The sequence below is a fragment of the Coptis chinensis genome, chromosome 7 (genome assembly GCF_015680905.1).
Source record: "Coptis chinensis isolate HL-2020 chromosome 7, ASM1568090v1, whole genome shotgun sequence".
Taxonomy (NCBI): Eukaryota; Viridiplantae; Streptophyta; class Magnoliopsida; order Ranunculales; family Ranunculaceae; genus Coptis; species Coptis chinensis.
Genome location: NC_141462.1, coordinates 55,286,217 through 55,307,036, shown reverse-complemented (window position 1 = coordinate 55,307,036; position 20,820 = coordinate 55,286,217). Strand labels below are relative to the sequence as shown.

General features: G+C 38.3%; 2 pseudogenes; one reads left to right on the top strand and one right to left on the bottom strand.

Moving 5' to 3' along the window:
• Nucleotides 1-123: 123 nt before the first annotated feature.
• On the bottom strand, nt 124-3,361 carry LOC147488024 (ruBisCO large subunit-binding protein subunit alpha-like; annotated as a pseudogene).
• A 10,734-nt stretch (nt 3,362-14,095) lies between these two features.
• The window catches only part of LOC147488023 (putative chlorophyll(ide) b reductase NYC1, chloroplastic), a 31,350-nt pseudogene continuing 24,625 nt past the window's right edge, over nt 14,096-20,820 (top strand).

The window sequence follows — 20,820 nt, the reverse complement described above, 5'->3', positions numbered from 1 at the left end:
AGTGCAGGTGCAAGTCATCTCAACTGCAGTTTTCCCCAGTGGCAGCCACCAGTACCTCTTTGGCGAAACACAATAAGAATCTCTGGTGGTAACTTCACTTCAAGAAACACGAATCATACCGTAAAGCCCTTATGGGGCTGCTGCTGCAGATGCCTTTATTGGCTTGGGCTTCTCAACCACAATGGCTTGTGTAGTCGTAACCATCCCCGCCACCATAAGTGCGTTCTGCAAAGCACACCTTGTCACCTTTGCTTTGGGTCAATTACCCCGGACTAAATTAAGTTCTCGTGACTTATCCGTCATTGCATTATATCCAATCTCCCATTCTCCTGCTTTTATTTTCTCAACAACTACCTCTCCTTCAACCGGCATTGTGGGCTATTAAAGATCAGAGGGAGCTACAAGTGCCTTTTGCACAATGTCCGCACCTAGCCGTTCATCAAGATCATCAAATTTTTCCTTAATTGCGGGAACAAACATTGATAGGTGAACCAATGCAAAGACCACCACCGAACGATCCCTTCCTCTATGGCAGCAAAAGTTGCATTCTTTGCATCCTCAATCCGAGCTTACGATCCTCAAGCGCTCGGTTTAAGAAGCGACCCCACCTTTATAACTGCAACTCCACCTCGACAACTTGGCAATTCTCTTGGCCAGCTTCTCGAAATCATACCGCGAGAATCTGTCTCGGACAACTCCTTTTTTATCCGAGCTATTCTAGCGTGGATCTCATCTTTTGACACAACATCTGCAATTATTGTGGTTGAATCCTGGCGATGGTCACCTTTCTCGCAATTCCAAGCTGCTCAACTTCAGTATTTTCTATCATCAAGCCCCGGATCACCGGCTTGGAACTCAACTCTGTTAGAATGGCAATATCTTGAAGAAGAGCCTTTCACCTCTCACCAAAACCCGGTGCTTTTATTGCGCCTACATTGATGATACCTCGAAGCTTGTTCACAACAAGGGTAACCAAAGCCTCCCCAAAGACACATCTTCAAAGATAATAAGTAGTGGAGATCGCGAATTGGGTTGTCTTCTCAACAAAGGAATTATATCTTTTATCGATGAAATCTTTTGATCCTCATCACCAAAACCTTTGCATTTTCAAACTCAGCAATCAACTTCTCTGGATTTGTCACAAATTGTGGGGAGATATACCCTCTGTCAATCTCCATTCCTTCTTCGACATCAACTGTTGTCAGGATGATGAAGACTCAATAGACAAAACACCATCAGCCCCAACCTTATCGATAGCATCGGCAATCATGATACCAATATCCTCATCATTTCCAGCAGAGATAGTGGCAGCAGCTTTTACGTCATCACGACCTTCAATGGACCTTGCTTTCTTCTCTAGCTCTGCCACTAGACCCTGTATAGTCTTTATCAATTCCTTTCTTAATCGAGATGGGATTTGCACCAGATGTAACACTCAACAACCCTAATTTAATGATTTCTCGTGCAAGAACAGATGCTGTCGTTGTCCCATCACCAGCAGAGTCATTTGTTTTACTTGCAACCTTTTGTCGAAGGAGTAGTTGTGTTACATACAATGCTAAATAAAACTACCAATAATACATATAGCATACATGTTGAACAAAATAACTAAATTTTAAAGTTCGATCATCACAGACAAGCCAAACACCAAGCAGTCAAATCATTATTATGCTCATAATCGCTTATGCCTCATCGGCTCATCCTACTATAGTGAGAAACACGAACATTAGTTCAGAAAATATATAGTGTTCAAAGGATCATCGATTGCTTTCATGATCATAAACTATAATGAGTAGAAAAGTTAAAAAGGGCAACACACAAGATGGCGGGACTGCAAAAGTTGGTATATATCCGAGATGCCCAACAAGACTACCAGAAAAATGTGAATCGTTATGATGACAAGTGCTCACCCTAAATAGAGGGTGACAAATGACAAACCCGTAAGATGGAAAATACAAATGTTACAAATGAGTCTCTCTCCCACAGGGAAATTCTAACTCCATCAAAGTAAGTACATAAAATTGGAATTCTGTGGAACTTTTCAATAATTCCAAATTGTAAAACTCATTAAATATTAGTTTTAATCTCAATTCCTCAACAAAAAACAAAGAAAAAAAGTCCTGGAATTATAATTTCAGTTACTATTCATAGTATCTCGAACAGACCTATATGTTTTTTTCTCTTAATCCTATATCTGCAAAAAAACACTTAGCTCTTAAACCAAGCACTGCAAAACAAGCATTTTCTTCAACTTTTTAAATGTGAAAAGAGCCATTTCTACTTTCGGATAGAATATTAATGATGGCTAATGATTTCAAGTTTCAGCGCAGGAGAGCATAATCACTATAAGATGGTTTTCTGTTCATAAAAAACGAAGGGTGGTATCTTTGATGAAATCATTTGTCCAAAGCAGAAACACTATATAATTTCTCTACAAATTTGATTACACACATCAATGCCTCTTGCATAAAACTCAAAAAAAATCAAAAGAAAGGAGAAGGGCCAAAATATATGCGCTAATAACAACCACTAGCGATGTTGAAACAAAATAATTATGTGTACGTTTTTGGGAAAAGGGGGAAATATAGGAGAGAAGATTTTAACAAGACAACTAGAAAATCAGAGGGTGATTTAGACAGAACAAATCATGATGCCAACAAACTAGCATCTAAAGAAAGAATATCCTACCTCCCTTATGAGAGCCGCACCAAAGATTTTCCATAGGATCTGCAAGTTCAATTGCCCGAGCAATTGTTACCCCCGCCATTCACCACTTTTGGGCTACCATATTCATCCAACACATCATTCCTTCCTTCAAAATATACAAGAAAGATAGCGAAACAAGAATTTTGAGACCAATGAATGGTATTACTAAAAGAAGTCAGATATCCATATAGAACTTAGTGGACATAGGCAAACCAAACTAAAACATTTTCTATAAGGTCCCGTTCTCATTATATACCTCTTAAGCATATATCTATCACAAAAGAGAACAATCGATATAAATGATATACCTCTAGGACCAAGGGTAACACCAATCGGCATCAAGAAGCTTATCAATTCCAGCCAAGAGTCATCCTTGAAGCCTAACCAAAAGCAATTTCCTTAGCATTTGCACGTACAACAAACCTGGTTGCTTTTCTCGCAGTAAATGGTCTACAATTGAGCTTCTGCCTCTGATTTGTCCTATTACTAAGGCTTCCCTGAGTTGGGAATTGGAGGATGGATGAAGTGGTGAGGGCATTAGCAGACGCCATCTTCTTCTTTTTTTTAACAAAAGCAAATCAAGTTGAGGCAGGACGACCAGAACCTCCTCAGATCCAATTTGTTTTAACAAGGAATGAATAGCTGATGGAAAAATTGCAAATCAGTTTATAAAGGTTAGGCACTAACTTATTTATACATGAATTTTCAAAAATCTGACTAGTTTTGAACACTATATAATCTCCTAGCTTAATCTAAGATAATTTTAGTACCTGAAAACCCATAAGAGTTGTTAAACTGCTGTGGAGTTGAAATGGGTAGTGGAACTTGAATTGTTTCTGAGTCGTTGGTGCGAGAGGTGAAGAGGGCAAAATACACGGATAGTGGAGAGCGAGATAGCTGGATTAAAAATACACGAAGAGATATATAGTGGAGATCGAGCGAGATAGTTGGGATTAAAAATAAACGAAGAGATAGCAGAGAGCGAGATACTTGGGATTAGAATGGCAGTTGCCATTATCGTGAGTTCGTGAATGATATTCCTGATCGAGATAGAGAGTACTGTAGAGCGGGAGTTCAATTTTTTTTGGACTTCTATTTTTTTTTGGGATTTCTGTTTTCTTTAATTTATTCCGAGATATTTGGTATAATAGCTATTATATCATTTTAGTGTCGAGATATTTGGTATAATAGCTATTATATCATTTTAGTGCCGAGATATTTGGTTTAATATCAATTATATCAGTTCAATGTGAGATAAATTAAATTTCCTATTATATCAGTTTTAGAATGGTGAGATAAATGAAATTTCCTATTATATCCGTTCCACAATGGTGAGATAAATGAAATTTTCTATTATATTAGTTCCTATCCACCAGTGGTAAAATCCATATATTTTATCTTGGTTAAGTAAGAGGCGAGATAACAGATTTATACTCAGAGTTAGTACCTAAATTACAGGACATATTATCTCATTTACAGGACATATTATCTCTCTTATCAGCAGAACCGAGATAAGGCTAATTTTAGAACCGAGATAAAAACCCTTTTTTTTAGTAGTGATAGCTTTAAGTATAAGTGGGAGATTTGTTAGTAGTATACTAAAAAGCAATGCTTTGAGTATAAGTGGGAGATTGATAGGGTTATATACTAAAAGCATTACTTTTGTATTAACTCTAATTCTTTATATTTTGAATGAGAATCATATGGGCAAATGTTATGCATATTATATATGTTATTAGTTATATGCATGTGTCTAATATTTTATGTTGTAGAAGATATGGTATGGACACACAGAAGATCATATCATCAGTACCTTCTAAAGTATAAGTAATCGTTCACAACCTAGATGGATTTGGACAAACCATTGGTACGATTGTAGTATAATCTGGTATTAGTATATCTTGACTATAGGATTACACTAGTACACTTTGTGTGTATTGAACATGACCAAGTGAGGTTGTTTCTCTTTATACTGACTATATAAGAGAACAAACGCCTCTGTTATTATGGATGCTTGTCCTCTTAATCCGGATATAATAACGGGCACTTACGTGCATTGTACATTGCTTTAAATCATCAATGAGTGAGATTTATTTATGAATAAACAAACTCGATGGATTAGGTAATAACATTGTATGTAAGGTATGCTTTTGATTATAGAAGGAATCCGTGTCCCGCAAAAAGTCGGGCTGTTGATGTCCCCTTGAGGAGCTCATAAGGATTGTCATGTAAACCTTGTAGGTGGATTTGATCTGACATGACAATGAGGTTGAGTGGTACTACTCAAGGACATAAGAAGTTGATTAATGTAGTTATCAGTAACTTGACTTAATCAATGGGCATTCGATATCTTAAACATAGGGATATCAACAAACATATAATATGGAGCCCATAAATGCTGACACGTAATTTGGGATTAGGGCGGTAGTGCAATAATGGCCTTTAGTGGAATAAGCCATTTGTTGACGGACTTGGGTCGTGTGTTCTGGGCGAACATAGGAAGCCCAAGCCCATCAGGAAGCCCAACCCTAATTTCTCCTCATGGTCCCTATTGTAGCCTATAAATAGAAACCCTTCTCTCCTGGCCGAAATTCACTATTCATCTAGATTGAAAATCGGTTCTAGCTTTGTGAGAAAGAAGGGGGTTGGTAGATCGTTGCCCACACAACGTCCAATCTATTGAAAGGAATACAACAGAAGATCAAGAGGTTGATTGTTGATTTCATAGCTATTAGATTCTCAGAGTTATCAAGAAGCCGAATTTACAGGTATGTTTTCCAATCTAAAATCGTGAGAACCATTAATTCCGTTGCTCGTGGTTTTCACGGTTTGTAGAAATATTCATTCTGAAATAACGGTTCCTACAGGATCGTGTTACAAAGATGTGTAATAGATATCTGTGGTGTGGAGCTAACATTAAGTTGAAAGTATATCCAGCAAACTCAGCCACTATCAGATTGAGAAAGGTGGAAGGTAGCCTTGGTATAATTGACCCAAAAATTTGGAACAAAGCTACTTATTGTGGACTTGTATTCAAAACTGGTAGTAAGGAGGAATCTTTGTGGGCACAATGGGTGTGGACATATCATATTACAAGCAAGCATTTCTAGACCATGGAGGTGCCCAAAGACTGCTCTTGGGTATGGAGAAATATTTTGGACCATAGGGAGACAGCAAGCCAATTTACTTGACACATGATTGTCAATGGTAGAAACACCTCCCTTTGGCATGATCCTTGGTGTTCAAACAAACCTTTGTGAATACAGAAGCAAGATTAATTCTAAACTTCCTCAAGGACGCCACTGTTGATTCACTTATTTCTTCTGGTGACTAGTGTGTTGTTGTGCACCCCCTTGTCAAGTCAAACTATGGATCCTTAATACGAGCATACACCTAAACTTGGATAAGGACAAGGTGGTTTGGACTGAGACTAGTTCAAGTATGTTTACAACAAAGTCTGCGTATCAATCTTTGAAATCCTTTTGAGCTAAAGTCCCATGGTATGCCTCCTCATCTTCTGAAGAAGACACCGATGATGACCTGCCTCCAGTTTAACTTCCTTTTTACGCCAGTTCCGCCTGTGTGAATGCTCGTTCAACTAACCGCTCCAACTAATCTAACCACCAACACGATGGTGCGGCAAAGAAGCAAGAATCGATGGTGAACCAAAGTTTGATTCTACCCCTGCTTTATATGCCTTTTAGTTGATGATTCACAAAAACAATTATTCTATGGGTCTGTAATATCGAGCTATGTAGCTCACATACAATTTACTTTATTGAGCTTTGTAGCTCTTCTATTTTATGTATGTTATTTACTTACTGAGCTCTGCAGCTCTTCTATTTTATGTATGCCTTCGAAGTATTTTATATTATATTACATATATTACTGTGCATACTCTACCCCTGTTGCCTCCAAAGTTCATTTGGAACAACAATAGGTGACCTTAGCAGGCTAAACAGATTAAGATGAGGCATAACTAGAATCTGATCAGGATGTCATGGGAGCCATTTCAACTTAACGGTAACTGAGAGTTCGATCGCATAAAGGTACATGCCTTTGTGAAAGCAACTTGGTGCGATGAGCACAACACTGTGTTTAATAACGATAGGTCTATTTTATTTTTAAAAAAAAAAAAAAAGGGTATCGACTGAACAGCATTGGAGGAGCCTTCCCTAGCACCATCATGTCGATATAGTTCTAGGCCAATTATGGTGTGCTAGGATCTAGATCCCACCCAGATCTTCCTAGCAGCCCCTGTGTTTGATGTTTTGAGAGCGCCTGGAATTTTCATATAGTTAAGGCTTGCAAAAACACTATCTCTTGTTCCAAGTCAAACCGGCATACAGTTTACTGAACAGTTAACGTGGTTATAGTCCCTAAAGGCTTAACCCATCGAGGATCTTTGCAGTTTAAAAGAACTGGCATACAGTTCCAGCTGCATAGGGCTGAGAAAGGAACTGACAGCTCGACTTTCCCTTACTCAGTATCACTTGTTCCAAAGCAAATTGGCATACAATATTCTTGAACAGATAGTGAGCAAATAATTCCCTAAAGGCTTAGTCTATTGAGGATAATAAAGAACGTGCAAGGAATATATTCGATTGCAAGGTGAAGAACTTTATTGATGGTAAAATATGCATAACAAAGCATGAAATAACAATTTACTGATAGTACTTGTGAAGGTGTTGTCCATTCCATGGTTTGACAAGAACGTCATCTTCAACAGTGCGTAGGTAGTAAAAACCAGTTCGATCAACCTTGTCGATGATGTATGGTCCTTCCCAGTTAGGGCTAAGTTGGTCGTTGGGCTCTGGGATCTCACGGAGAACCAAATCGCCAGTTTTGAAAGATCGAATCCGGACTCTCTTGGCATGTGATCTTTTCAAAGTCTGTTGGTTAGTGGCTAAGCGAAGTACGACACCTTCTCGCTTTTCATCTAGGAGATCCATTTCTCTACATAACAGCTCCTCATTGTCCAGAGTGTGCACAACATCTGACTTTTAAGTGGGAGCTACCAGTTCTAGAGGTATGACAGCTTTAGTTCCGTAAGTCAGTGAAAATGGAGACTCACTAATTGATCGCCTAGGTGTAGTTCAGTACGCCCATAGGACCTTAGGCAAATCTTCAACCCATAAACCTTTTGCATCATCTAATTTACACTTCATGTTATCCAAGATTACCCTATTAGAGGCTTCAGCCTGGCATTGCCCTGTGGATACCTTGGAGTTTAGAACATATGGGTGATGTGAAACTCTTCACACAGTTCATCAACTAGTCCTCCAGCAAATTGTTGGTCATTATCTGAAATGATAACTTTGGGTATGTCAAACCTGTAGACAATGTTGTTCCAAATGAACTTTCTGACGTCTTGTTCTCGAATGAAGACAAGGGGAACTGCTTCTATCCACTTGGTGAAATAATCCATTGCGACTAGCAAAAATCTGACATTGCCAGGAGCGGGTGGTAGGGGTCCTACAATGTCAGTTCCCCACTGTGTGAATGGCCATGGGCTATCCAATGGGTGCAGTTCTGTTGCTGGAGCATGGATAAGTGGAGTGAATCGTTGACATTTTTAGCATTTGTGGGCAAAAACTTGTGCATTTTTTTGCATATAAAGGCAAAAATATCTTTGCCTTAGGATCTTGAGAGCTAAAGTCCTGCCCCTAGCATGGTTGCCACAAATTCCTTCATGAACTTTTCGAATAACCTATTTATCGAGATCTGGGGAGAGACATCTGAGATGAGGTCCCAAAAAGGACTTCTTGTACAAATCATCTCCTATGAGGGTGAATCTTTATAACTTTGCAAACAGATGCCTTGCTATATTCTTATCTTCAGGGAGTGTCCCTTCTTTAAGATAGGACTTATATGGATCCATCCAAGTTGGAGTAATGGCTGGAACAACACAAACTGTTGTAACTGGGACCTGAATGCTAGGTTTCTCCTAGAACTCGATAAGGATTGAACGAGACTCGTTGTTGCCTAACATTGAGGGAACATATGCCAAAGCATCTGCGTGTCTATTGCCTGACCGAGGCAACTGATAGAACTAAATGTTCTCAAACTTGCTCTGAAGGCCCCTTACCAGTTCCAGGTATTTTACCATTCGCTCATCCCTGGCCTCGTATCCACCATCAACTTAAAAAACAACTAGCTGTGAGTGGCTAAAAACTGTGAGGTGCGTTAGGCCCATATCGATAGCCATTGTGAGGCCAGCAAGAGTGGCTTCATATTCTTCCTCGTTGTTGGAAGCATTCCAACCTAACCAGATGGATTTCTCCAATCACATATTGTCAGGAGTGACTAACACAACTCCAATTCCTGCGCCTTTGTCATTCGAAGATCCATCCATAAACAACCGCCACCCGGAGCTTGGCTCCCAGGGATCTAGATGGTTTTCTAGAGATTCAGGCTGGATGCGATCATCTAAACTGGGGGTAGTTGAGTCGTACCCTATGTAGGTCATTGGGAAATCTCCTAAGAATTCTGCTAGTGCCTGACCCTTCTCTGAGATTCTGGGGACGTAAATAATATCATATTATGTAAGTTGCACAAACCATTTTCCTAGCCTCCCTGACCTGTTCGGTCTTTCTAGAACTGACCGCAATTAGTACTCTGTGATTACCCTGATAGTGTGGGACTGGAAGTATGGTCGCAACTTCTCTGTTGCAAAAATTGATAGGGTTATATACTAAAAGCATTACCTTTGTATTAACTCTAATTCTTCATATTTTGAATGAAAATCATATGGGCAAATGTTATGCATATTATATATGTTATTAATTATATGCATGCATCTAATACTTTATGTTGTAGATGATATGGTGTGTGGTGACACACAGAAGATCATATCATCAGTACCTTATAAAGTATAAGTAAACGTTCACAACCTAGATGGATTTGGACAAACTATTGGTATGGTTGTAGTATAATCTAGTATTAGTCTATCTTGACTACAGGATTACACTAGTACACTTTGTGTGTATTGAACAAGACCAAGTGAGGTTGTTTCTCTTTATACTAACTATATAAGAAAACAAACACCTTTGTTATTATGGATGCTTGTCCTCTTAATCTGGATATAATAACAGGCACTTGCGCGCATTGTACATTCCTTTAAATCATCAATGAGTGAGATTCATTTGTGAATCAACAAACTTGATGGATTGGGTAATGACAATGTATGTAAGGTGTGCTATTTATTATAAAAGGAATATATGACCCGCAAGAAGTCGGGTTGATGATCTCCCCTTGAGGAGCTCATAAAGATTGTCATGTAAACCCTACAGGTGGATTTAATCCGACATGACAATGAGGTTGAGTAGTACTACTCAAGGACATAAGAAGTTGATTAATGTAGTTGTCAATAACTTGACCTAATCAATGGGCATTCGATATCTTAACACGGGGAGATCAAGAAGCATATAATATGGAGCCCATAAACGTAATACACATAATTTGGGATTAGGGCTGTAGTACAACAATGGCCTTTAGTGGAATAAGCCATTTGTTGACGGACTTGGGCCGTGTGTTCTGGGCGAACATGAGAAGCCCAAGCCCATCAGAAGACCTAACCCTAAATTCTCCTCATGGTCCATGTTGTAGCCTATATAAGGAAACCCTTCTTTCCTAGCCAAAACACTGAGTTATTGCTCAAGCAAAATTAGTCCCAAAATTCGGTTCTAACCTTGTGAGTAAGAGAGGCCAAGAAAGAAAGAAGTGGCTGGTAGATCGTTGCCCACACAACGTCCATTCCAAGGACAGGAATACAACAGAAAATTAAGAAGTTGCTGATTCATAGAGTTTGGATTCTCAGAGATATCACAGCTGATCAAAAGGTATGATTCCTAATCATAATCGTGAACACCCTTATTCCGTTGCACATGGGTTTTCACGGTTTGTAAACAATGACATGCAACCATAACGGTTCCTACAAAAACAAGTGCTAGAGCGACTCTTTCGAGTTTTGGGTACCTTGTTTCTGCTGGAAGAAGCTTGCGGCTCAAGAAATAGACAGGTTTTTCAACATTCTTTTCATCCACGCGTATTAGTACAGAACTGATACCGTAGTCAGACGAACAAAGATAAAGACCCAAGACTTCCCCTCAACTGGCTTGGAAAGGATTGGTGGTGCCCCCAGGTATGTTTTGAGTTGATTAAATGCTTTCTGGCATTCTTCTGTCCATGCAAATGAGGTATTCATTCGCAATAACTGAAAAAGAGGTTTGCACTTATCTGAACTCTTGGAGATGAACTTATTCAAAGCTGCTAACCTGCCCGTAACTTTTTGAACCTCTTTCATATTTTTAGGTGAGGGCATATTTAGGAGTGTCCGGATTTGATCTGGGTTTGCCTCGATTCCTATTTTAGTAACTAGATATCCCAAAAACTTCCCTGATGAGATAGTGAAAGCACACTTTGTAGGGTTGAGCTTCATGCAATACTCCCTGAGAATGTCGAATGCACGTTTCAGGTGAGAGAGATGATATCCTCGTCTTAGTCTTTTAATTAAAAAATCATCTACATACACCTCCACAATATCACCTATCAATCCTTTGAACATCTGGTTTACCAATTGCTGGTATGTAGCCCCTGCATTTTTCAGTCTGAACGGCATGACCTGATAGCAGTACAGGCCATCCTCGATTGTGAAACTAGCATGCTTGTGGTCCTCTTCATGCAAGGGGATCTGGTTGTAACCAGACAACCCATCTGTGAAAGACAACAGTTCATGTCCAGTTGTTGCATCCACCAATTTATCAATTCGTGGTAGAGGGTAACTATCCTTTGGACATGCACGGTTCAGATCCATGAAGTCGATACAGATTCTCCATTACCCATTCTTCTTTCTTACTGGGACAATATTAGAAATTCAAGTGGGAAAATTGATTTCTCTGACAAATTTAGCTGCCTTCAGCTTTTTCAACTTCGGCTTTTACAGCTTTGGATCTGTCAACACCTATTTTCCTTCGTTTCTGCTTGACTACTACTGCATCACTACAGACATTGAGTCAGTGGCATGCCATATGGGGGTCAATTCCTGGCATTTCTTCAAACGACCAAGCAAACACGTCATTGTGCTCTCAGAGGAACTGTAAGCCATGTGCTCTTCTGAACTCAACATGGTGCTGATGAAAGTGGTTTTTGGGGAGTTGCATCCCCCAATATCCACCTCTTCTAACGGCTCTAGTAAGGGGGGATCCTCCCTCTCTCTTGGGACCAGGTCTGGGAGAGGGGGATCCAACTGTAATTGCTATTTGGCGGGTTGCCTCACCTCCATGGGTTCAAAAAAGAGTGGGGTCTGCTTTATTGCCAAAGCATAGCACGTCTTGGCAGCAACCTGATCTCCTCTGATTGTCTCAATTTTCTAATGATGTAGGAATTTTGAGATATTGGTGATAGGTACTGGGAACGGTTCGGAGTCTGTGTAGCCAGGTCCTGCCTAAAATTATGTGATATGGTATGTTAGCTTTTACCATAACAAAGTTTATGATAAGAGTTACTAGACCAGTCGCTATACGTAACTGGATCTCCCCAACTGTAAGAGCTTTGTCCCCACTTAATCCATACAGGTTGGAGCTGGTGGTAACCATCTCCGCATCTGGGATCTGCAACTTTTTGAATGCATCATAGTATAGTATATCTGCTTAATAGCCTGGGTCCACCAATATGTGATGCAAATCATAATCTCCAAAAGGGAGTGTGAGAACCAACGCATCCTCATGTGGGCTTTGGAAGTTAAGGCAGTCAACTTCAGTGAAAAGAATGAGCGGATCTTTCTGGGGTACCGCGTTGACCTGAGCTCCTGTAGTCAGCTCACTATTCATGATCCTCATCTGCTTGGCGATGCGCATCTAATATCACGCACCCTTGTCAGTGACTTGTCCACTTCGTTTACTTGATTTACCATAAATCATATTTATCTGGAGTCGGCCGTTGAGCAGTCCAGTACCTGGGGGGTCCTGACCTGACGTGCTGATATCCTCAGGTTGTACTTCATTTTCCTGTTTGTGTGCCACAAATTGCTTCAAATACCCCCATTCAATCAGATCATGTAATTCATTTTTCAAGGTCCTGCAGGCTCTGGTGATGTGACTCTTACTTTTATGGAACTTGCAGTAGGTTCTTTGGTCTCTGGTACCCAGGGAACCTGACTTAAGCGGAGTTGGACATTTGAGGTAACTCATATTTTTTATCGAGTCTAGATCTTATCTTGCATTTTGTTCAAAGGGGCGAAGTTTCTGTCCATTGAGGGAAAAGCTTCTTCAGCTCCTTCCACCCGTGGCTTCTTCTGTTGCTTTTCATCTGCACTACTGGCTAAATTTTGGTATTGCCCTCTGGGCATTCGTCCCTTTGATGGGGATTCGGCCCTTTGGCGACCACGATTAAGGTCTCTCTTTAATTTTTGAGGGGAAGAATTTCCATTCCCTTCTTGAAGAACTCTAGGAACTATCCAACTAGTTTTCTTCGCTTCTTGACGTCTGTTCAAGATATCCTTTTCCCACCCCGCATGAGTTTCAACCTTGTCAAGGAGTTCCTATAAATCACGGGGTGGTTTCCTGGAGAGAGATCCGAATAAGGCATTGTTTTCATCCAACCCTTGTTTAAAAGCTATTATAGCAGTCTGTTCATCATAAGACTCTATTTGGATTGAAATTTCCATGAACCGTTGCATGTAGGATCTCAATGCCTCTCCATCCTTTTTCTTGATGTTGAGCAGTGCATCGATCCATTTAGGTTGATGCTTGTTGCATGATTACCTATCTATGAAGGTCCTAAATAGTTCTTCTGAGGACTTGATCTGACGCTCCTATAATCAATGGTACCACTGGAGCGTAGATCCAGACAAGGAGGCTTTGAACTCCTGACACATGACATGGTCATCTCTCTCATATTGTCCCATGGTGGCACGATATCTGAATACATGATCCATCGGATTTGAGTTGCCATTAAAGACACTGAACTTTGGTTGTCTATAACCATGGGCATATAGTTTCCTCATCACTCGTGATGCGAAAGGAGATCTGCCTGCCCATTTTATGGCAGATTGAACAATGGAGTCTTGCATTTTTCTCCCCTTGCCCATCATCCGATGCATCTGACGAATCAGGTCATTCTTCTCAATTTCCCATGCAGCTTCTTTAGTAGAATGCTTTTTGGTCTGAGTTCTTTTTATGTGTCGAGGGTTGACATCACGTTCCTAGTCGGTTGACTCTGGTTCAGATGTTGTATCCGAGTCCTCATATGAGTTGTTGTATTCTGACTCAGATGTCTCGCGTCGAGCTAGACCCCCACGCCTTGGGTTCTTTGCACGACCACCTACAGGAAGGTCATCATCATCATCGAGATCGATGAGTGGCTCCTTTCCTATGTCAGATTGGTACAAATGCCTCAGCAGCTGTACTTCTCGTTCAAGATTGCTCCTTTGATGTTCCAGAGCCTGCACTGTCTGGCTTGCCTGAACAGACTCTGGGTTGGTGAGAACAGCATTCTCACCATCTTAGTGCTCTTCTTAAGCGTTATTCATGGGGCCTGCACTGGGAATTGCTGGTGCGTCGGTGCTGGTCATGGGTCTTTGGAGGGGGTTGTTCGCGTCGTGGTGACTAGCGTTATCCCCCTCTTTAGGTGTCTCATACTCTTCTTCTCTTACAACGACGCTGCATGTGGTAGTGCCACCCTTTTTCTTTGCTCCTACCATCACAACAGTAAGAGTTTTTAGGCTAAATCAGTTGTTTGAAACGAATATTTACCTGTTTTTATCCTCACAGACGACGCCACTAGATGTAGGGGATTTTTCGAGTTTTCCCTGATCTTTCTCTATGCCTTGTGATCTTGGAACCTTTAAATGAATAGAGAAGGGATTAGATGATTATGAGTTCAGAGTTGAACTGTCTGACCTATCTTATATAGTCCCTAAGAACGAAATCCCTCTGGTTTATATAGGAAGAGCTTTCAGAGTCCTAGGGTTAAGGCTGTCTTCACCACTTGTGAGTTCCCTTCCATCTTTGGACTCGATCTTCCTATTAGGAATTCCCTCTTTATGGAAGTCTGAATCTAGACCATATCTTTATGAGAAGTTTCCTTGCTGATCATAATGTCCCATCGTGTATGGGAAGATTATATCTATAAGGTAACTCTTAAGACATGTTTTTACAATGCCTTCCTTATCATCAAAGATTGCCATCTTCAGTTCCCTTCGGTTCAAGAACTGTCTACATCAGTTCCTAACAATTGGGGTAACTGTTATGGTGGAAGGCGGTCAGTCATGTGCCTGGCACATGTCCACTAAACACTCTTGCTATGCACGAGATTACTAACTCACAGGACTGATCCGATGGTGATCGTCTCATTCTGGATATTTATAGTCCTAGGTTATTTCCCATACACGTGTCATCTGTTCAGTGACGGGAAATCCCCCCTATAGCAGATACGATTATTCCTTTGTAGTATGCGGACAAAGGTCGAGCAAGTCTGTTCCCATTTAATTGAGAAATCTTATTAAAATTTTAGATATAATATTTTCACTTGGCTTTTGCCTCAAATAATTAAGATTGAGGAATCATGATTTGTGGTACTTGCTTCTCACATATGTTACCATTGGATTTTTTTAGTTTAATGCTTTCTCTGTAACAGTCCACCTTCTGCCACTGTATCAACTATGATTTCTTTACACGTAAGTGGGTACATTGACCAGTTTTGAGTTTTAGGTCTACATTGATTATTTATAAGTTTTAGGTGTAGACTCGCTCTGACTCTCCCCTGTATGAATGAAACTCCTACAATCATATTTATATTGCAAAATTTAGTTAAAAGGAGATTATGCTCCATCATTGTTGTTTGTTCTGAACTGGTTCGAATGGCCTTGAGGTCAAAAAAGTTATTTTATATAAGAAAATTAAAGGGAAAAAAGAACTGAAACAATCGATGAAAGTTGCTCAGTCAGTATACATTATAAACTTCCAAACTTATAATAATTTTTGAACATGGTCTATCGATTTAATTGATCCCTTTTAATACACAATGTTAGTAGATTTTACTTGCAATATATACATACAAGTTGTCATATGTAGCCAAGCAATGAATGATATTTTTTATTATATTTTGTATACCTCTTATGGATCTCCCCCTCGCTGATCTTTGTTCCAATAATTAGAGTTTGCTTATTGCTAATTTGCTTTCCTCAAAGTTTCTGTTGTACGCGTAAATACTATGCTATTAATTGTGCTCGAATGAAAATGAATTTCATTGTATACATGCAGTTTGTTTTGTGTTCATGAAGGTTACATAGTGATATGAAGGTGAAATGCATGCAACGAATAACTCGGGATTCAGGAGGAACCCAAGATGAGAGGTGGTACTCAGAATAGCCTGATCCGTACTGGTAGAAGCTTCTAACATTCTTCTCAGGTTAGTTATGTAATTTGGTTTTCCATTTAACTTTTTACCTCTTTTTCATTATTTAGGGTGCATCTAAGTGAAAAAGCACGTAACACGTATTATTTATGTCGTTGTTTGTGTTACGCTTCTTTTACAAATCTTACTTAGCCTATTAAATATTGATTAGTATAGTAGCTAGCAATGTATCAATCCTACTCTAATTAATTAGTTGATGATAATAAAAATTTCTAATCTAAATTACTCTAATGGATGCAAGTAAAAGATGTGGCTAAGTAATAATGAATATATGGTCGATTTGAATTGAGATTTAAACTATGCATAAACTAAACTAAATTTAATATATAATTATGAATGAAGAGAGAGAATATCTTGGAAGAGATGAATCCACCAAAATCATAGAGTTAGTTTAATAGATGAATCCGTCATGCTTAATATAAATCACCGATAGAAAACTCACCATACCTACAAACTTTATGCTCATAACCTTGATGTTAATATTTGGATTTCAACGTGCTTTCCACCTTACCACCAAGTACTTCTTCAATCTCCATTGATACCTTCTATCTAACCAAATTGTGTTTTAAGTGGCATTCAATATACAACTCTAAGTGCCATTGAAAATTCACATGTGGCATTAACAATACAACTAATTGAGGTGCCATAAAAAATCCAATCATCACACTATAACACTAAAATCTAGAAGAAAATAATCTAGGGTTTGTGATATTTGGCTCTACATAATCATGAGTTACCCTAAGACCTCCTAACCTCCACAAGGAGCATTAGATCAATAGACTAATAAGAAGAAACTCAATGGGGGATTTATACTAAAACATGATAGAAGAAAAACTAAACTAAAACATAAGAAAAATGCTTCATCTCCTCTCCAAAGAGGAGGGAGATTAGCTCCTCATACTATGCTATGAACACAATATGAAAAGGAATAATCTTTATAGATGGTAATGGTGAAATAGGTCTGAACTTTCTTCTCTCTAAATTCTAGATCTAAGATGCAAACACTAAATTTCCTAGATGATGTAAACTGAGGTTTTTGTGCCTTACATATTAGCTGACATGTTCGTTTGGATAATGATTCGAATCCTATCTTTATTTGGTGTCAAACTCTCTGGAATATATTTAGAACCAATCCTGAAAAAGTTGGATTTGGTTGGACAAATGTTGGACATGGCCCACTTTGCCCTGCAGGCTATTTCCCAAGCTGCAGCTTCTGACAGCTTTCAGTTTCCTAATTCTTGTGAAACTCTAAATTCTTTTCCATGTTGATCTCATCTTCCTATGAAGTCGAAATTAAGGCTTTGAGATCAGATTTAAGACTCTTCTAACTCAATTATTATCTTCTTTTAGAGTCCCATTAGGCTTGGCACTTATAGAGACAAATATGACATTTTTGCCCTAGGCCTTTAGCTGTAATTCCCAGTGACTCCTTTTTTACTTGTTTGACTTCTTTTCCCTCCATATTTCACATTTAGGTTCTTTGACCTGCAAAAACTCAAATTGCATCATATTAGAATATTTAAATATAAAATGGAGACTAATATACATATAATTGGGGATATAAATCATTACTTTTGAGCACTTATCACAGCCCCCAACTAGTATTTTGCTTGTCTCTTAGCAAATATGTGTTATACTAGAGAAGTATTCAAAGCTAACAATACTAATTAAATAATAAACTAATTCACTTTCGCAAGCATCGCGGTTGCATTTACCATATGCAACAAGGCCTTAAAACTTTAAATTACCCTTAAATGACGAGTTATAGCCTCGTGAGGGTTTTCAGTTGATATACCCACAAAATCAATTTTACATATGAACTATGGTGAAATCTAGATAAAGCAATTTTTTCAGTTAAAATTTCTAAATCAATAGGTTACTACTTATCACACCCATGATCATAAAACATTAGGCTAAGGTTCTATTCATAAAGATAGAAAAGACTGACTAATCTTCTTAACTAGAGCTTATTCATTTTTAACCATTTTGATTCATTTCTCTTTTCCAAGCAACGGAATTTCTACCTCACCTTTGGACTAGTATTTTGACTTCAAATCTCACCATTTCATACACTCACAAGAAAAATCTCTCTCAGATAAGTTTTCAATTTTACCTCCATATGAAGGGAAATTAGTAAAAAGTAGAACATCCCACATATTTAGTCAGAAAGACGGAAATTTGCAAATATATAAATAAAGTCTCAAGGAAAGAATGTCAGCCACATTTGAAGTGTCGGGTCCTTCACTTTAGCATCCTCTCACCTATTTTACATTTCATATCATACTTTAGTGATAAGTCTGAGTATTAAGATGGGGCTTAGGACAGGTTAACAAGAAAAGGGTAAAAGGGATTCAAATATTTCAGAGAATATACTAAAGACCATTTTGCTTTTGACCTTCTTGGAAAAAAATTCACTTGTAGACTGCAACACTTGAACTCTATCACTACTTCTGCTCAATTATTTATATTTTTTCTTCTTTCTTTCTCTCTTTTCTCTATATATTTTTTTTACTTTTTTTTTTTTTTTTTGAGCAAAAGGAATGATTTTCTTCATTTGACTTTGGTAAAATTTCCTTCAAAATCTTCTTCGTTCTAGTTTTCTCCTTAGTACTTCTTTAGAAATCCTAAGAAATATGGGTAAGACTAATAATATGGGATATACTCCTTATCTAGAGTTGGGTTTAAGATAATTGGTTTAGGAATAAAAGGCTTAATATATAAAGCTCAAAAGGGGTTAACATGATAATCCTCCTAGGTGGGATAAAGGTTGATTGGTTCACTACTTGACTTATCAATATGATATTACGCTTTGATGTCACCTCATGATTAACCAAATCAAGAATAAATAAGACTACACAACGAATTTAAGCACAGAAAATTGGTTGAGTCAACTTGGACTCAGATTTACGTAAAGACTCTCCAAGAAATTAAAATTGAAAGGCTCAAGTCTCACAGGTCAAGTAGGTCAAGTCTCTGTACTAATCCTCTAGTTTGGTAGAAGTTTAAGTTGCTCTTTTATTTGAAATTTCTCTAGTGGTGTATTATATGAACTTACTCTAGACTAAGACTTTTATCAGTGGGATCTATTTCTAGTAATAGAAACTTAGTCTAAAAGTTTTACTAATCTTGACTATGATTTATAATTTCCAATTTTCATTAGCCAGTTTAAACCATAAAAATATACTTTTCACCTAGAATCACCATAATTCACATATAAAATTTCCAAATATTGTAATTAAAATATTGCAAAATTTTAATTCTCACCCCCCTAACTAAATTAGGCATTGTCCTCAATGACTAAATAAAATAACTGAAAGCTTACCATAGTTTAAATGATTAGAGAATGAGGATATTACCTTAAATGCGTGCAAAATTACATCAACTAAAATCTGTAGAATTTATATCCTTAACAAAACAAATAAGAGTAATGATTCATGAGGATTAAAATTTACTATAATGACTAAATAATTGTCATGTGCTCGATCCGTAGAGTTACACGTCTCCAAAAAAGGGGAGAAAAAGTGCTAGAGTGGAATAATGAGTCATATGTACAAATGACACGACTAAAAAATTAAAATTAAAATTAAACAATGAATAATGAATAATAATAATAATAATAATAATAATAATAATAATAATAATAATAATAATAATAGCTTAAATCAATAGTTTCATTGTTGCACGGAATACAAGATTTGTCTCCGCCTACAAATAAGAGTGATAAAACCATAATAGACAATCAAGTACATGAGTGATCAAAAATAGTTATTAAGAAAATGCGGAACTGTGAGAGTCCAAATTTCTCTACCAGAAAATCAGTTATGATAATAAGCTCAGATTCATTATCCCATTCAACTCCATTTTCCCAGGCCACTCGCCTCCTCATAATTGATTCTACAATCATAAAAACGTGAACAATATCTTCATGACATTTGTCCCCCTTAGAATGAAAGAGACAATCCCAACTGCGTTTTTCACATTCTTGTTTAAAAAAAAAAAATGTTCATGGCATTGTTTTCAAAGGACCCATGCAGCGCACCTGATTAGTAAAGGACGGTGAAGAAGTTGTTAAAGTTCAAACCTTCAAAACCTTATCACAAAAGAACTACTACTGGCTAATAAGTTCTTAAGGTTCAGGACCTCTTTCTCTCCAATTCCTAAACAAATACCCATAATCTACCAGTCTTTCCTATACTCAAGACCACCTGATCACCCTTCATGTTCTCTTATTTCCCTCCTGACAACAGTAGACAAAATAGAAACCCGAATTCAATCAAAACTTCGACAACTGGATTCTATTTCTCATTTTCAGTATTCTTTTCCTTATCCAATGCGAAATCAAATTCACCATGCCATCAAGAGAATATAAATTAAAAAAAGAATCCGAAAATTGGGGAATCACTTAGAACTAAAACTGGAGAAACTTAGAGGAGCTGATCAAAGCTACTGTTTGGGAATATCGAGTTCCACAATTCAAAATTGAAAACTAATTCTGAACTAACCGGCGGTAGGCCTTGCCGATTAATAAGTGCTCCTCGTCTCGTGTAGGTGTAACTGGAGGTTGCAGCGTCTAGTTCAAGTTGAACTTTTGACTGGTGATGACAATGAAGGAGTGGTAGACGATGGGTGAAGGTGGGCAGTGGAGCTCCTTGTTGGTGGTGAGAGACGGTGAGGTTTATATTGCCGACCGAAGGTTTT